We start from the raw sequence: 13832 nt of genomic DNA, 5'->3' as shown, positions 1-13832 counted from the left end.
TTTCTGCTAGGTATGTTTTAAGTTTATTTTTTCATTTTTATCTTTTTCCATGTCCTCTGCCTGCTTATAATTCCATGTTCTTCTGTCTTTCCAGATTCTGAGTGAAGGAGAAAGCGGTAATCTTCTTATTAAAGAAATGGTTTTGTCCCTTACTTCATTGCCAGTTCAGCCTCATTAGAAACTTTCTGTTTGGCACTAGAGTTCTCACACTTCTGTAAAGGATCCCAGAGGACTGTGAGTGTGGCTCAGTGGTAAAACCATGCCTATCGTGCACAAGGGCCTGGGTTCCAACCCTAGCACTGCAAAAAGAAAAGGTCCCCAAAGCAACCCCCTGCCCCCCACCTAATTGCCAGAATTAGAGCTAACCTTAATACCATGATTCAAATATATGGTTTAAAGGCAATAAATATTATTAAAACAACCAGGGAGAAAGTGTAGTAGGGCAAAATGGGTGTGTGTCTGTGTGTGCGTGCGAGCGTGGGTGTATGTGTGTGTGTGTGTGTGTGTGTATGTGAAGAAAAAGAACAACCCAGAAAGACAGATACCCAACACATCACAGTCTCCCTGTTTGTCATTAAGCCTGCCCTTCCACTAGGAGGGTCCCCTCTGCAGCAGCAGCCTGGCAATCTGCACCAGAGCTGCAAAGTCCTGTCTTAATGACTTAATAGAGACTCAGAGAATACTTGCTGATGCGACTCCGCTCTGTGGCTTCTTCCTTCCTGCATTTTTATTGAAGCCCCGGGAAGGGAGCCAGGACATTTGATGATGTTTGTTTCTACAGATACTCCACTTCTGTTTTTTCTTCCAGATCAGATTATAGTATGTTGGTGGCAGCAAAAACAGAGTATTGATGACAGAAAATTGCTGGGGAACACACTGGGGCAATAAATACACGTACGATTTTGTCCAGAGGGTAGATTATGTTGCCCCTAGCCCTGGTTGAAGGTGCTTTGTCCTGGGACCCGTGAGTAGGTATGCGCCTGCCTGCCCTCCTTTTCGGGTTTCTGCTTCAGGAGGCCTTTTGTTTAAACTCCAAACTCATTGGAGAATCTTTATCAAAAACACGGAATAACGAGGGAACTCTTCAGCATTTTGCTTCACCAACTTTCCAATATTCTCCTGGGGGCAAGGTAAGCATTTATCACGTTGGCAAAGTGGAGCAGCTGTTCTGGGTCGTAATTTCCTCAACTGTAAAATGAATGTAACATGATTCCCCAACCTATAATGGTTTGACTTAACAATTTTCCAACTTTGTAATGGAGCAAAAGCCATTGCATTCAGTAGAAACCATGCTTCAAATGTTGCATTTTGCTCTTTTCTCAGGCTAGCGATATGTGATAAGATACTATCTAATGACGCTGGGCAGCAAACCACAGGTCTGTCAGCCCTGAGATCATGAGGGGAAACCAGTGATGCTGTGGAAATCTAGAAGGCGTTTTTAAGCACTGATAAGCTAGGATGTTGGGTGGGTTGGATGTGTTCATTGCCTTTTCAGTTTATAATACTTTCAATTTATGATGGGTTTATCAGGATGTAACCCTGTGGCAGGTTGAGGAGGAACTGTCTAAAGTGGGAGGTTGGACAAAACCCCTCCATCTAAAGACCAGAGCATGGTGCCTGATACATAGTAGGGGTTCCTTAACTGCAGGTGGCCTTTACAGAGCTACTGTACTATGTCCTAGGAGTCTCTGATAGGCAAGAAGGCCTGCACTATGCTCTGGTTTATCATTCAGACATTTAAGGGCAGGTACAAGGCTTGCCACCCTAAGGAGCCACTCTCAAAGTCTTGACTGATCCCAGTCTGGGGCTAAAAGGCAGGGGGTTCCTGCTTCCTTCACTTTCCTTACTCTCGGTTATCACCATTAGTGGTCTTCTCCATCCTGTCTCCACTCAGTGTCCCACTAGGTCTCAGAAAGACAAATGTTGAAGGAATAGGGATTGAGACAGAGAAGAATGATACGCAATCAAGGAGAAGGAAACAGATGATTCTCAATTCCTTTTACTCCATAAGCTCCTTGACACTTTCTCTCTCTCTCTCTTCCTCCCCCTCCCATCAGATTTTCCTCTTCTTTGTGCCTCACAGTTAGGCTTTCAATGAATGCTGTGGGGGCTGAGGGTATAATTCAGTGATAGAGCACATGTGTGAGGCCCTGGGTTCAGTCCCCAGCAGCTAAATAAATAAATGAATGATGTAAAGCAAAAGATTTATGGAGTGTCCTCAATGTTCCTGGCCCTGGCTTCTGCCCCCTGTCCCACTTCTCTCCTCATGAACAAGACATTGCTGCCTTCTTCCTCCTCAGAAGGCCCCTTTTAATCCTTCCTCAATTGCATTATCCTTCCCTAGGGAATCCACCAGTAAGCTAAGGAGGAACCTCAGTATTTTCTGACGACATTTGTAAAACACAGAGCTCCATAATCCCCATTCATCCGGGAGGATTTTTCCACAGCTCTGATTCCTAAGAGGTCAGATGGAGGTGGCAAGTGCAGACTGGCAGAGGCAGAGGCTGACCCTTCCCAGAAGTGGGGTTTCTTATAGACCAATTGGAATCAAAACCAGCGATCCAGGCTGTAGAGAAGGCACCAGGATATGCCCTCAATGTTAAATGGCCGGAGAAACCCTTCATGCCCTTGGTTGAGGTCAGCCCACAAATGGCCCAATTCACTGCAAATCAGGAAGAGCAAACAGGAAGGCCACATATCTTCTTCTCTACCTTCTAAGTGAGGTTCTTCCAATTCTTTGTGGCAGAAAAGAAGAAGCCCTTTTGTTAGTGACTAAGGCACTTTAAGATAACTTTGTGCGGAGGGGGCATTGCAGCCTGTACAATTAACTTACATTACAGGTGCTTTCTATTTTCAATCACTAAAACTTAACTCCCCCATACTCCTGGCAGCAGAGAAAGCATGATTCAAAAGCAGCTTCTTGGCTGGGGGAAGTGGTGCATGCCTGTAATTCCAGCTACTTGGGAGGCTGAGGCAGGAGGATCACCAGTTTGAGGCCAGCCTCAGCAATTTAGTAAGAGCTTCTCTCAACATAAAAAAGAGTTAGGGAAGTAGTTCAGTGGTAGAGTCCCCTAGGATCAATTCCCAGTACTGTGATAATAATAATAATAATAATAATAATAATAATAATAATAATAATAATAATAATAATGGAATAAAAGCTGCTCCTTGGGGTGGAGACAGCTGGGAAGGGAGACATTGTCCCTGCACAGAGAAGGAGTTGTTCAGCTATGAAGTCCAGGAACGGGGTGCCCGTGTGCAAAAGGGAAGGGTGATTCTGTGTGTAAGAAAGAACAGAAATAGAGGGTGTGGAGGAGAAGGGAGAGGTCAAAAGGGAACAGGAGAATTGAAGTGGATAAAAGACAAAGATAACAAGAGAGGAGAGAAGCTTAGAACACTGAATGAGAGAGGAGGTTGCCACACAGCCTGTTACCACCGAGAAGAGAGAGACCTATTCAGGGAGCCTCTGCCGCTTGGCCATTGTGGGATTCCAGAGGGGACTCATTAGGGCCTGTCACATGGGCCTCATTGTCTCCAGACAACAGTTCCTCCAGACAGTCTCACTGCGGTTTGTGCAGCCAGGGCAGCTGTCGGCCTGCAAGTCCTGGGCTCTTGGGGCTGAACAGAGCTGCTTCCCAAGTTGTTTCTGTGGTCACAATGACAGTTCCAGGGAAGAGTACCCTCCAAACTCCTGGTGGATCTGGTGCTAAATTCCAAAGCCTGTCGCCTCCTTGGGGTGGGGGTCTATTAAAACTATCCAGTCCGACTGCTTTTGTTTGTGTGACCGTAGAAACTCTGCACCTCAGAGTGCAGAAATGAAATTGAATTACTTTAATTGAAAGACTTTATGTATAAAAGTGCTGCAAGATTGCCTATGGTGACACAAGACACAGCTCTGTCCCAGAGTGACATATTGTTTTCAGCAGAGAGAAGGGCATCTCTTCATTTTCTGCATGTAACATCCAGTCAGGACCAGTCACTGTGGCATGAAACTGCCACAAGAAGCTTCCCAGGCACCTCAGGATACAGAAGAAAATTGGTGGCTACAGAAGAGCAATGATCACTTGCATTCAAGGTGACAGAGGTCACCTGCACAGAAAGTAGCAGTCACCATTCTTGGAGCATTGCTACACTCTGAGCTTTGGAAAGCACCCGATGTGGTACCTATATTCTCTCATTGAACTGCTTCATTGTCTAGAAGAACAAAGGGAGGTTAAGTAGTTTGTCCAGTTGGAATTCAAATCTTGGGAATCTTTGCGCTAGGAAGCTCCTGTGGAATCATCTCTTTGTTCCCAACTTTACAATTTGGTTTCCCATGGTGATGAGGCTTCCAGTAGTCTGCAATGAAAGGAGAAATGTAAAATCATGTAGTGGATTTTTCCACATAACTCTATTTCTTTAAAGGGCTCGCCTTAGTATTGTGAGATTATGTCTCATCTACTTTTTTAGTCCTGAAATGTGCTTTCTTTTTTAGACTGACAGGGCGATATTTTAAAAACCCTCTTTTTGGTACTATAAAGTTAGTCCCTCAAGGACTAGGATTGCATTTCTTTGGTAGAGAGTTTTATGAGGCTCTCGGTTTGATCCCTAGCTCTGCAGGAAAAAAAATTGTCCCCCAAACTTTTAATAAATTGGACTGGTTCAAAATTTAGGAATCATTGATTAAGTCCAACTCTTTCCTAAGGAAGAGCAGAAAACTGAGGCCCAATAAGCTCGAAGGACTTGTCCAAGGTCACAGGGCAGGTTCAGGAACCTCTGTGGTGCTGCGTCTGGTTTTCACAGTTCCTCATGCGGGGGATTTTGTACAACTGGGCCAGTAGAATGTGGATAAACACTATGGGATTCCTGATAGTAGGATAACCTTCCACTGTTAGATTTCTCTCTCTGGTCAGTCCCTCTTTCCTCATCAGTCACCAGCTCTCTGCATTTCCTCCTTTGCCTAGTCTCCCATGCATGCCACACCTGGTCTTCCCTTATAAACCAGACAATGGCTAGCATTCCCTTTCATGACAGCTAAGCGCTGGCCCCCTGTGCAAAGCCATATCTAAAAGGCAGTGGTCCCCAGGTCTGACCTGCATTAGACGTGCTTTGTGCCTTGAACTGGCTCATAAATTTGGTATTTAACAGGCTTAGCTTTGTGATCACCTGATTTAAATTAAACTTCCTGAGGGAAAAGACCATTTATTCTCTTTGTTCTGTAACTCTCCCCTCCTTTTGGGCCTATTATCTCTAACAATGCAATTGACTTTGCCCAGAGTCCCATAAAGATCAGATGGACTGAACAACATGGCGGCTGGAGCAGGGAGGGGGCCGAGGAGGATGGGAGTAGATGGTGGAGGGAGGGATTCTCGAGGCCAAGTTTGAGAGGGCAGAGTTTCCTCAGCCCTAGCAAACCCCTAAGCTTAAAGAGGTCCCATTTTTCAGCTCTAGGACATGGTTGCTTTGGGAATCATGCAATACTGATACTTCTGGACAAGAAGGACGGAGTTTGAAGCTCTCCTCTGCTGAAGTCAAAGCAGGTAGGGAGTGGGGAAGGTTCCTTCCTAGTCTGGAACCTTCCCAGCTTCCTCCCTCTGGCAGAATACTGAATTGGGGAAGAGATTCATCAAGCCTTCCAGCCCCTAAGCAAAAACAATGATCATATTCCTCTCTCAGCATAGTTACTGTCTGGGAGGTTGGTGCCAGCTTTGTGTTTATTGTCCCAACCCAGGAGGGTGGGGCTCAGACTAAAACAGAGGTTACATTTTGCCTTGGGCGTGTGTACACACACACACACACACACACACACACTGTGTAAGAAAAGAAGAGTACAGATCCCTCCCTGCTCTCTGGCCAGGTTCCTGGCCAGCTTAAAGGACTCACAGCCCATTTGCAGATCAATGAAGACTGAACAGATCATTCAGCTCAAAATGGGCCCATTCAGGCCTTTGTGCTGTGGCCGTGGTATCAACCTTCTCTGCTGAGAGATTCTGCTAGAAGTGGGGTTTACTACCAACACTTGGAATGCCAGTGTTCAGAGAGGGCAGGGGGAGAGAACAGCACTCACTTCTAGAAGGAAGCTTTAGTTGTTTCGCTGTGGAGGAGCCGAAGGGCAGCCAGGGTTTGAAGTCTCCCTCTTCACCCATCAGTGTCTGAATCAAAGAACAGGAAAGAAGTGTCCCTCTGCCACCCCACTCACCAAATAAATCTTCCAGAAGGTTCATTCATTCTGAGTTTAGTACTAAGTGAAGATAATCTAGATTTACAGAAATAAATTTATTTGTCTTTTCATTCTTACAGTCAAATGTCCATTAGGCAAAGAGATGGGAGTGGATGTTGGAATTGGGCAGTCATTGGCTCACATTCAAAAATTAAGGAATTTGGTTAACTCGGGCAGTTGTCTAGTCTCTTTGAGTCTCAGCTTCCACATCTGGAAAATGGGGACAAAGAATAATCTCACAACTGCAAGCGATTAAATAAAGAGCATGTTAAGACTTGGTGCTTTGCAGATTCTCAAATTGCTGTTCCTTTCTTCTTCTAGCTTCCTAACTTCCTTCAGAAACTTCTGCAAGGGAACTTGGACTTTTGAAAAGGGGAAAAGTGAAAAGTTCATTCTCTTATTTCAAAATCTGTATAAGTTCCTATCACTGTGTCCTGTACCTGGGCAGCTGAATGAATGCTAACATCATTAGAAATCATTCATTCCCCCACTTCCCACCACTCCAAGCTGCTCATTTGGCAGTTTAGCATGGAAGAAAGAAGAGAGAATCAGAATTCAGAAGACAGACTGTTTCTGGCCTATCACTTACTAGTCACCTAATATAAGGCCTGTGAGCCTCAGCCCTTATTTTAAAAATTGGAGTAGTAGCCAAATGCAGTGGTGCCTACCTGTAATCCCAGATACTTGGGAGGCTGAGGCAGGAGGATTACAAATTTGAGACCATCCTTAATAATTTAGTGAGTCCTGTCTCAAAATAAAAAATAAAAAGGCCTAGGTGTGTAGTTCAGTGGTAGACCACTCTGGGCTTTAATCCCTGGTACCACAAAATGAATAAATACAGTGAAATAACAAATGAAAATAAAAATAAAACAAATAATAACTAAAAAAACAGGGGTAGTTTCTGAAGTGTGAGTTTTCAGTGTGAAAGCCTGTGTGAATATCAGGCACACCTGCGATCCCAGCTATTTAAGAGGTTAAGGTGGGAGGATCACAAGTTCAAAACCAGCCTCAGCAAGTTATTGAGGACCAATGTAACTTAGTGAGACCCTGTCTCAAAGTAAAAAATAAAAAGGTTTGGGGATGTGGCTCAGTGGTAAAGAACCTCAGGGTTCAGTTCCCAGTACCAAAAAAAAAAATTTTTTTTTTAAATAAACAAATGAAGGCCTTGTGTGGCTACAGCTTTCTCCCTGTATTTGTCAGCTTGTGCTGCTGTAACAAAATATACAAACTGGGGGATTAAACAATGGACACCTATTGTCCCAGTTCTAGAGTCTAGAAGTCCAAGATTGAAGTGCTGGCAGAGTTGAATTCTTTTGGGGTCTCTCTCTTGGGCTTTCAGAAGGATGTGTTCTTGTTGTGTACTTAACTTGGTTGTCCCTAGGTCTGTGTTGTCAGTGTCCTAATATCTTATTATAAGGACACCAGTCAGATTGGATTAGGCCCACCCTAAGGACCTCACTTACTTTCATTACTTCTTTAAAGACCTTGTCTACAATTATGGCTACATTTTGAGGCATTGCGGGTTAGGACTTCAACATAATAATTTTGGGGAACACATTTTAGCCCAAATCACTCACCAATGTGTTGTTCGCAATTTTATGAATTATGACATCGTTCAGAGAGTGATTTTTGGAGGGTCCTTTTGTCTGTGAGAAAACATACATTGCTGGCCCACTGTAATAGATAAATATTTTGGATAGGTAACATGTTCACATGGTTCAAAATTCAATGGGCCATTACCCCTCAAGGGCCCCTGTGTTAAAAGTTTGGTCCTTAGGGCAGCACTATTAGAATATGGTAGAACAGGGCTGGGGATACAGCTCAGTTGGTAGAGTGCTTGCCTTGCAGGCACAAGGCCCTGGGTTCAATCCTTAGCACCACAAAAAAAAAAAAAAAAAAAAAGGTAGAACATTTGAGAGATGGGATCTTATAGGAGGTCTTTAGGAGCATGTCCTTAAGGGGGATCGTGAAACTCTCGTTCCCTTCATTTTCCTTTGATTTCTAGCCTTGAGGTCAGTGGTTTTGTTCTGCCATGTATTTCTGCCATGATATGCTGCCTTGACCTAGGGCCAAACCAATGAGGCCAACTGATCATCAACTGGGACCTCTAAAACTATGCACCAAAATCAGCCTTTTCTTTTTAGAGTTAATTGTCTCAGGCTTTTTGTTATAGTGATGGAAAGCTGACTAACACAGTCATAGAAGAGGAAACATGAATGCCCATTAAACACAAGAGGCTTTCAGTGTTACAAGGAATCAAAGCAATGTAAATTAAACTCACAATATCATGCATTTTATACCCACTGAATTGGCAAAAAATTGAAAGTTTGTTAATATCAAACATTGTGAGAATGTGAAGGGACAAAAGCTTTCATGCTGCTGGTTCAACTACATTCAAGCCATTTGGCAAATGGTCACAGAATAGCCAGTTTCTTAATCCATGTCTACCAGCTGGTCTGGAAGTTCCACCGCCAGGAGCAAACCCTGGAGAACTTTTGCACCTGTGCACCAAGGTGTGGGCATAAGGAAGTCCACAGTAGCCAAGATGGGAGGTAACCAAATTTTACTGCCAAGAAAGTGGATCAATAAAGTGGGTATATTCACTCAGGGTTGGTAACAATGAAACTACACAAGTTGAAGTTGACAGTGTAAATTAGAACCACAGTGAGAGAAACCAGCTAGTCATAGAAAAGTGCTCATGGCTCAAAGCAAGTAAAATGAAATGACATGTTGAACAGAGATACATTCATGTGTGATAAACTCTACAGGCAAGCCAGGGAAACAGGAAAATAAGACTAGGCTGGTATTTCTCTCTGTGGAATCGGGGAGGGCTGCTGGAAGATTCAACACCATTGGTAATGTTCTATTTCCTAAGATGGATGGATTAATGCTTCCAGAGAGCAGAAGTACTTATTATGTTTCAATATATATATTCATGTCATATAGTTTTTATATAATTCATTATAAAAACATTTTAAAAGTTGAAAATGTTCGTAGTGAAAATCTTTCTCCAAAGGCAAATAATATATTCAGAATTTTTCTTCTTAACATCCCTGCTGATTCCCTCTTTCCTTTTGCATTATAAATTAGTGCATTATAATTATACATAATAGGTGGGTTCATTATGACAGAATCATGCATGTATGGGATTTTTTTTGAGGGGATATTGGGGGTTTGAACCCAGGGTTGCTTAACCACTGAGTCACCTCCCTAGCCCTTTTAATTTTTTTTATTTTGAGACAATGTCTCACTAAGTTGCTCAGGATCTCTCTAAGTTGCTAAGGTTGGCCTCCAACTTCTCCTGCCTCAGCCTCCTGAGTCACTGGAATTACAAATGTTCACCACAGTATCCAGACATACGTGGAGTTTAATTTATTCCATTTTAGTCCCTGGTGTTCCCTCTTTCCCTCTCCTCCTTCCTCCCCCAAGTCCCCTTCTTCTATTCTATTGTTCTTCCTTTCTCTTATTTATTTAGGTACTGAGGATTGAACCCAGAGGCACTTACCACCGAGCTACAGCCTCAGCTACAGGGTAATCCTCCTGCCTCAGCCTCCAGAGACACCAGGATTTCAAGCATGTCCATGGTAACCAAGTATTTATTAATTTTTATTTGGTGCTTTGTAGATATACATAAAGGTAGAATTTGCTGTGATATACATATATATATACACACACACACAACATAATTTTGTCAAATTTTCATTCCACATTTCCTCACTTTTCCCATCTCTCCTTTCTCCCTCTCAATCTCCTTTCCTGTGCTGATCTTTCCTATATCTTTTTTAAAAATTTTTTTCAGTTGTAGTTGGACACAATACCTTTATTTATTTTTATGTGGTGCTGAGGATTGAACCCAGGGCCTCGCACGTGCTAGGTGAGCACTCTACTGCTGAGCCACAACCCCAGCCCCCTTTCCTATATCTTTATGATATCTGACCTCCCCCAACCCTCTTCCCCTTACTTTGCTCTCGATTCTACAAATGAGAGAAAACATGTGACCCTTGGCCCTTGATTTTCTGAATCTGGCTTATTTCACTTAGCATGATGTTTTCTTTTCTTTTTTTAATTTAAAAAATTTTTTAGATGTTGATGGACCTTTATTTTACTCATTTATTTGTATGTTATGCTGAGAATTGAACCCAGTGCCTCACGCATTAGGCAAGTGCTCTACCACTGAGCCACAACTTCATCCCTAGCATGATGTTTTCTAGTTCCATTTATTTACCAGTTTACCAGCACATGTCATAATTTCATTCTTTTTTATGGCTGAGTGAACTTGATTTTATATATGCCACATTTTCTTAATCCATTCATCTATTGATGGGCACCTGGTTCCAGCCCTTTTGAATTGTATGTGGCTTTGAGTTTCCAATACTCCTGCTTTAGTCTCCTGAGTAAGCAGGGATCATAAGCTATGCCACAGCATTAAGTAACACTATTAAGAGATGATAAAAGGTCAGGGTTAATAGAAATTCTGAGGAAGGAAAAATGGACTTGTCTATCTAGTAGTTTGGATTTTACTCATGGGTAAAGAGGCTCTGGAGAGCAGGGATTTGGTTAGGTAGCTGAAGATGATGAGGTATACATTTAGACTTATTTAGATTTAGACCCATTGAAAACCCAGGGGATGGCAGTCCAGTCATCTCCTGATTGAGTCAACAAAAGGGCAGAGGCAAGTGATTCTCTTTTCTTGATAATGAGATCCCCTGAGTTATAAGTGTCTCAGACAAATGACACAGATGTGAAGAAGTAAAAAGGGGGCATGATCATGACCAAGTCAAAGCAGGAGGCGAATACATCAAAAGACAATAAGGTATTAACATCAAATACATGTCAAGTGCATGTTGGAGTCTGGACAGCTTGGAGAGTAGGCAAAGCCAGGAAGGGCTGGGCGCTTGCACAGAAACCAGGAGAGGTCCACAGCTCGCTGGGTGTGGATCTAAAGCTAAGTGCCCTTCAAGGTGGAAGGTGGGTGAGCGATACCCAGCAAAGGCTGAAGTTCAGATAGGGCCAACTCACGGAAGCTGCCAGAAGCTAGCTGATCTGGGAAGACTTCCCAGAGGAGATGGACTTTCAGAGCAGCTTGTGTGAGGGAGAGGAACAGGTTGGTGAACAGACTGAGGGCGGGAGTTTCAGGCAAGCAGCCGATCCACGCTGGCAAAATCCCAAAGGAACGCTTGGTTATCGTCTTTCTGTTGTGTCTTTCACTCTTTTGTATTTCCTTAAAGATGCCCTGATCTGGCATGGGTGTTCGGGTATAAAATCAACTGTGAGGGGAGTGGGTGGGTGTTAAAATGCAAATGAAGGCTGCCAGGTTCTTGGTGTCAGAGGTGAGAGGAAGGTGTTCCATGCCAAAGAAACCAGCCCTGGCAGAAAGAGAAACCATGCAGCATGGGACAACAGAGGTCCGGGTCATTGCCCCAGCTCTGATCCTAGCTTGTTCTGGGACCTACAGGAGATCAGAGTCACCTGCTCTAGCTTTTTTTTAAGGACAGTGTTGGGCTAAAGGACCTCTATGATTCTTCCTAATCTAAACAACTCAGTCATTGATAGCCTAAAGAAATGGAGTCTCTCTATTCAATGGAACTGAACAGCCTTGAAGCTGCACAATGTAAACAGTCATTTATAGTCCAGCCTGCTGAAGCACTTTACCCAGATCTGTCTCATGTATCGTTTTATCTGCATCTCATAATAACCCATGAGGCAGGCGTGCTATTAGCCTCATTTTACAAATGGAGAAATGGACAGGCAGTCTAATTTATTAAAGGTCTCTGAGCTGAGCACAACAGTGGGTAAGCTGGGTATTCCCCACGGTGCACTCTATCTGCCCACTCCCACTTGGATGCTGAGTGAAATTCTGCGTGTACCCATTACTGACTATGGAGCCATGATGCCAGGTTTACTCTCAACCTCAAGGTCATTCTGTGACTCTTCTACCTACGTCTCCTCTCCAACCTAGGTCTCCTCTCCACTGGCAGCGCATGTCTCTCCACCTTTCCCCACCTGGCATACCCTTGCTCACTTCAGCTGGGTCAAAGTGCTCTCTCTCTCTCTCTCTCTCTCTCTCTGTTTTCCTGTGCTGGGAATGGAACCCAGGTCCTTGCATATGCTAGGCAAATGCTCTACCACTGAGGTACATCTCATCCCTGGGCACACCCTTTAATCACATAGATGTGGGTGAGCTGGCACACAGATTCCAGAGGACCAATCCTTGGGGCTCTTGCAGTGGCATAGGCCGCCTAGGCTTTGGTGTGAGGGGAGTGTCCTTGCTTTTCTCTCAGCCTGGCTTCCTGTCTAGACATCTCGAATGGTCCACTGGATTTAGCGTGCTGAGTCTGCCTGCCAGCTCTGTCAAGCCCACACAGTTCAGTGCCCAGCGACTGCCTCCCTCTCAAGTTCTAGAAGGAGGGGCTGGCCAAGGAGGATGGAGACTAGGAAATTGTATAATGAAGGGACCCAGGGGAGTATACAGATGACAACACCCTGAGAGGCGGCTAAGCGTCCAAGAAGCCTGCCCTTTTCAGAACTCACACAGGCACTCCCTCTCTCCTCCCCACACCTGGGAGGATGGGTTGTCAAGGCAACTTCTCGAAGGCTTCAATATCCACAGTCCCATCAGTCCCCATGGGCTTACTGAAGCCAGCTATAGAGGAAGGAGGCTGTCCCTTCCATTGCTCTAAAGAGATGTGAGTAGAGACTAATCCTCTGGGAAATCTAATCCCAAAACAAGACTCTCTCTCTCTCTCTCACCCAACCTCCTTGGAGGCTGACCTTTCTATAAGAGGTAAAGCTGAGAGAAACACCAGGCCCAGCACTGCTGGAGTCAGGATGCCAGGGCTTATTTTCTGAACAGCCCACACACTCCCCGACAAAGCAATTTTCTCCACTTGTCCTGGCTCCTCAGTTGCCCTAGACACAGTGTCTTCATGATGGAAGGAAGCGGAGCTGCTTCCCCCTCTTACCTACCCAGGGGAAAGAAGTGGTTTCAGCTCTGTGCGTCCTACTGTAGTTCCAAATGACTTGACATCAAGTTTAGAAAAACATCAGACAAATCCCAGTTGAGGGATGTTCTGCAAAATACTGTTCAGCCGTGCTGCAGTGGTCCACACCTCTAGTCCCAGCTACTCAGGAGGCTCAGGCAGGAAGATTGCATGAGCCTAGGAGTTTGAGGTCAGTCTGAGTAACATAAGGAGACCCTGTCTGAACAAAAACAAAAACAAAAAACCCAATAGTTGGCCTTCCCCATCTGTGGGTTCTGCATCAGTAGATTTAACCAACTGCAGATTGGATGGTGTGCCACATAGTCAGGCCTAAAATGGTTGTATCTGTACTGAACAGATACAAAATTTATTGTCATTGTTCACTAAATAACAAAGTATAAGTGACTGTTTACAAAAAAATTACAATGTATTAGGTATTAATAATCTAGAGATGATTCAAAGTTTACATACAGATGGGGGGGTATGGTGGCATACTTCTGTAATCTTGGGGACTCTGGGGAGCTGAGGCAGGAGGACTGCAAGTTTGAGGCCAGCCCCAGCAACTTAGTCAGATCCTATCTCAAAATAAAATTTAAAAATGGGCGGGGATGTAGCTCAGTGGTAGACCATCCCTGGGTTCAGTTCCCAGTAAG

This window comes from Marmota monax, unplaced genomic scaffold, assembly GCF_021218885.2.
Source record: "Marmota monax isolate L192 unplaced genomic scaffold, Marmota_monax_Labrador192_F-V1.1 WCK01_AAM20220418_F8-fsc00224, whole genome shotgun sequence".
NCBI lineage: Eukaryota > Metazoa > Chordata > Mammalia > Rodentia > Sciuridae > Marmota > Marmota monax.
This window is presented reverse-complemented; position numbering follows the sequence as displayed.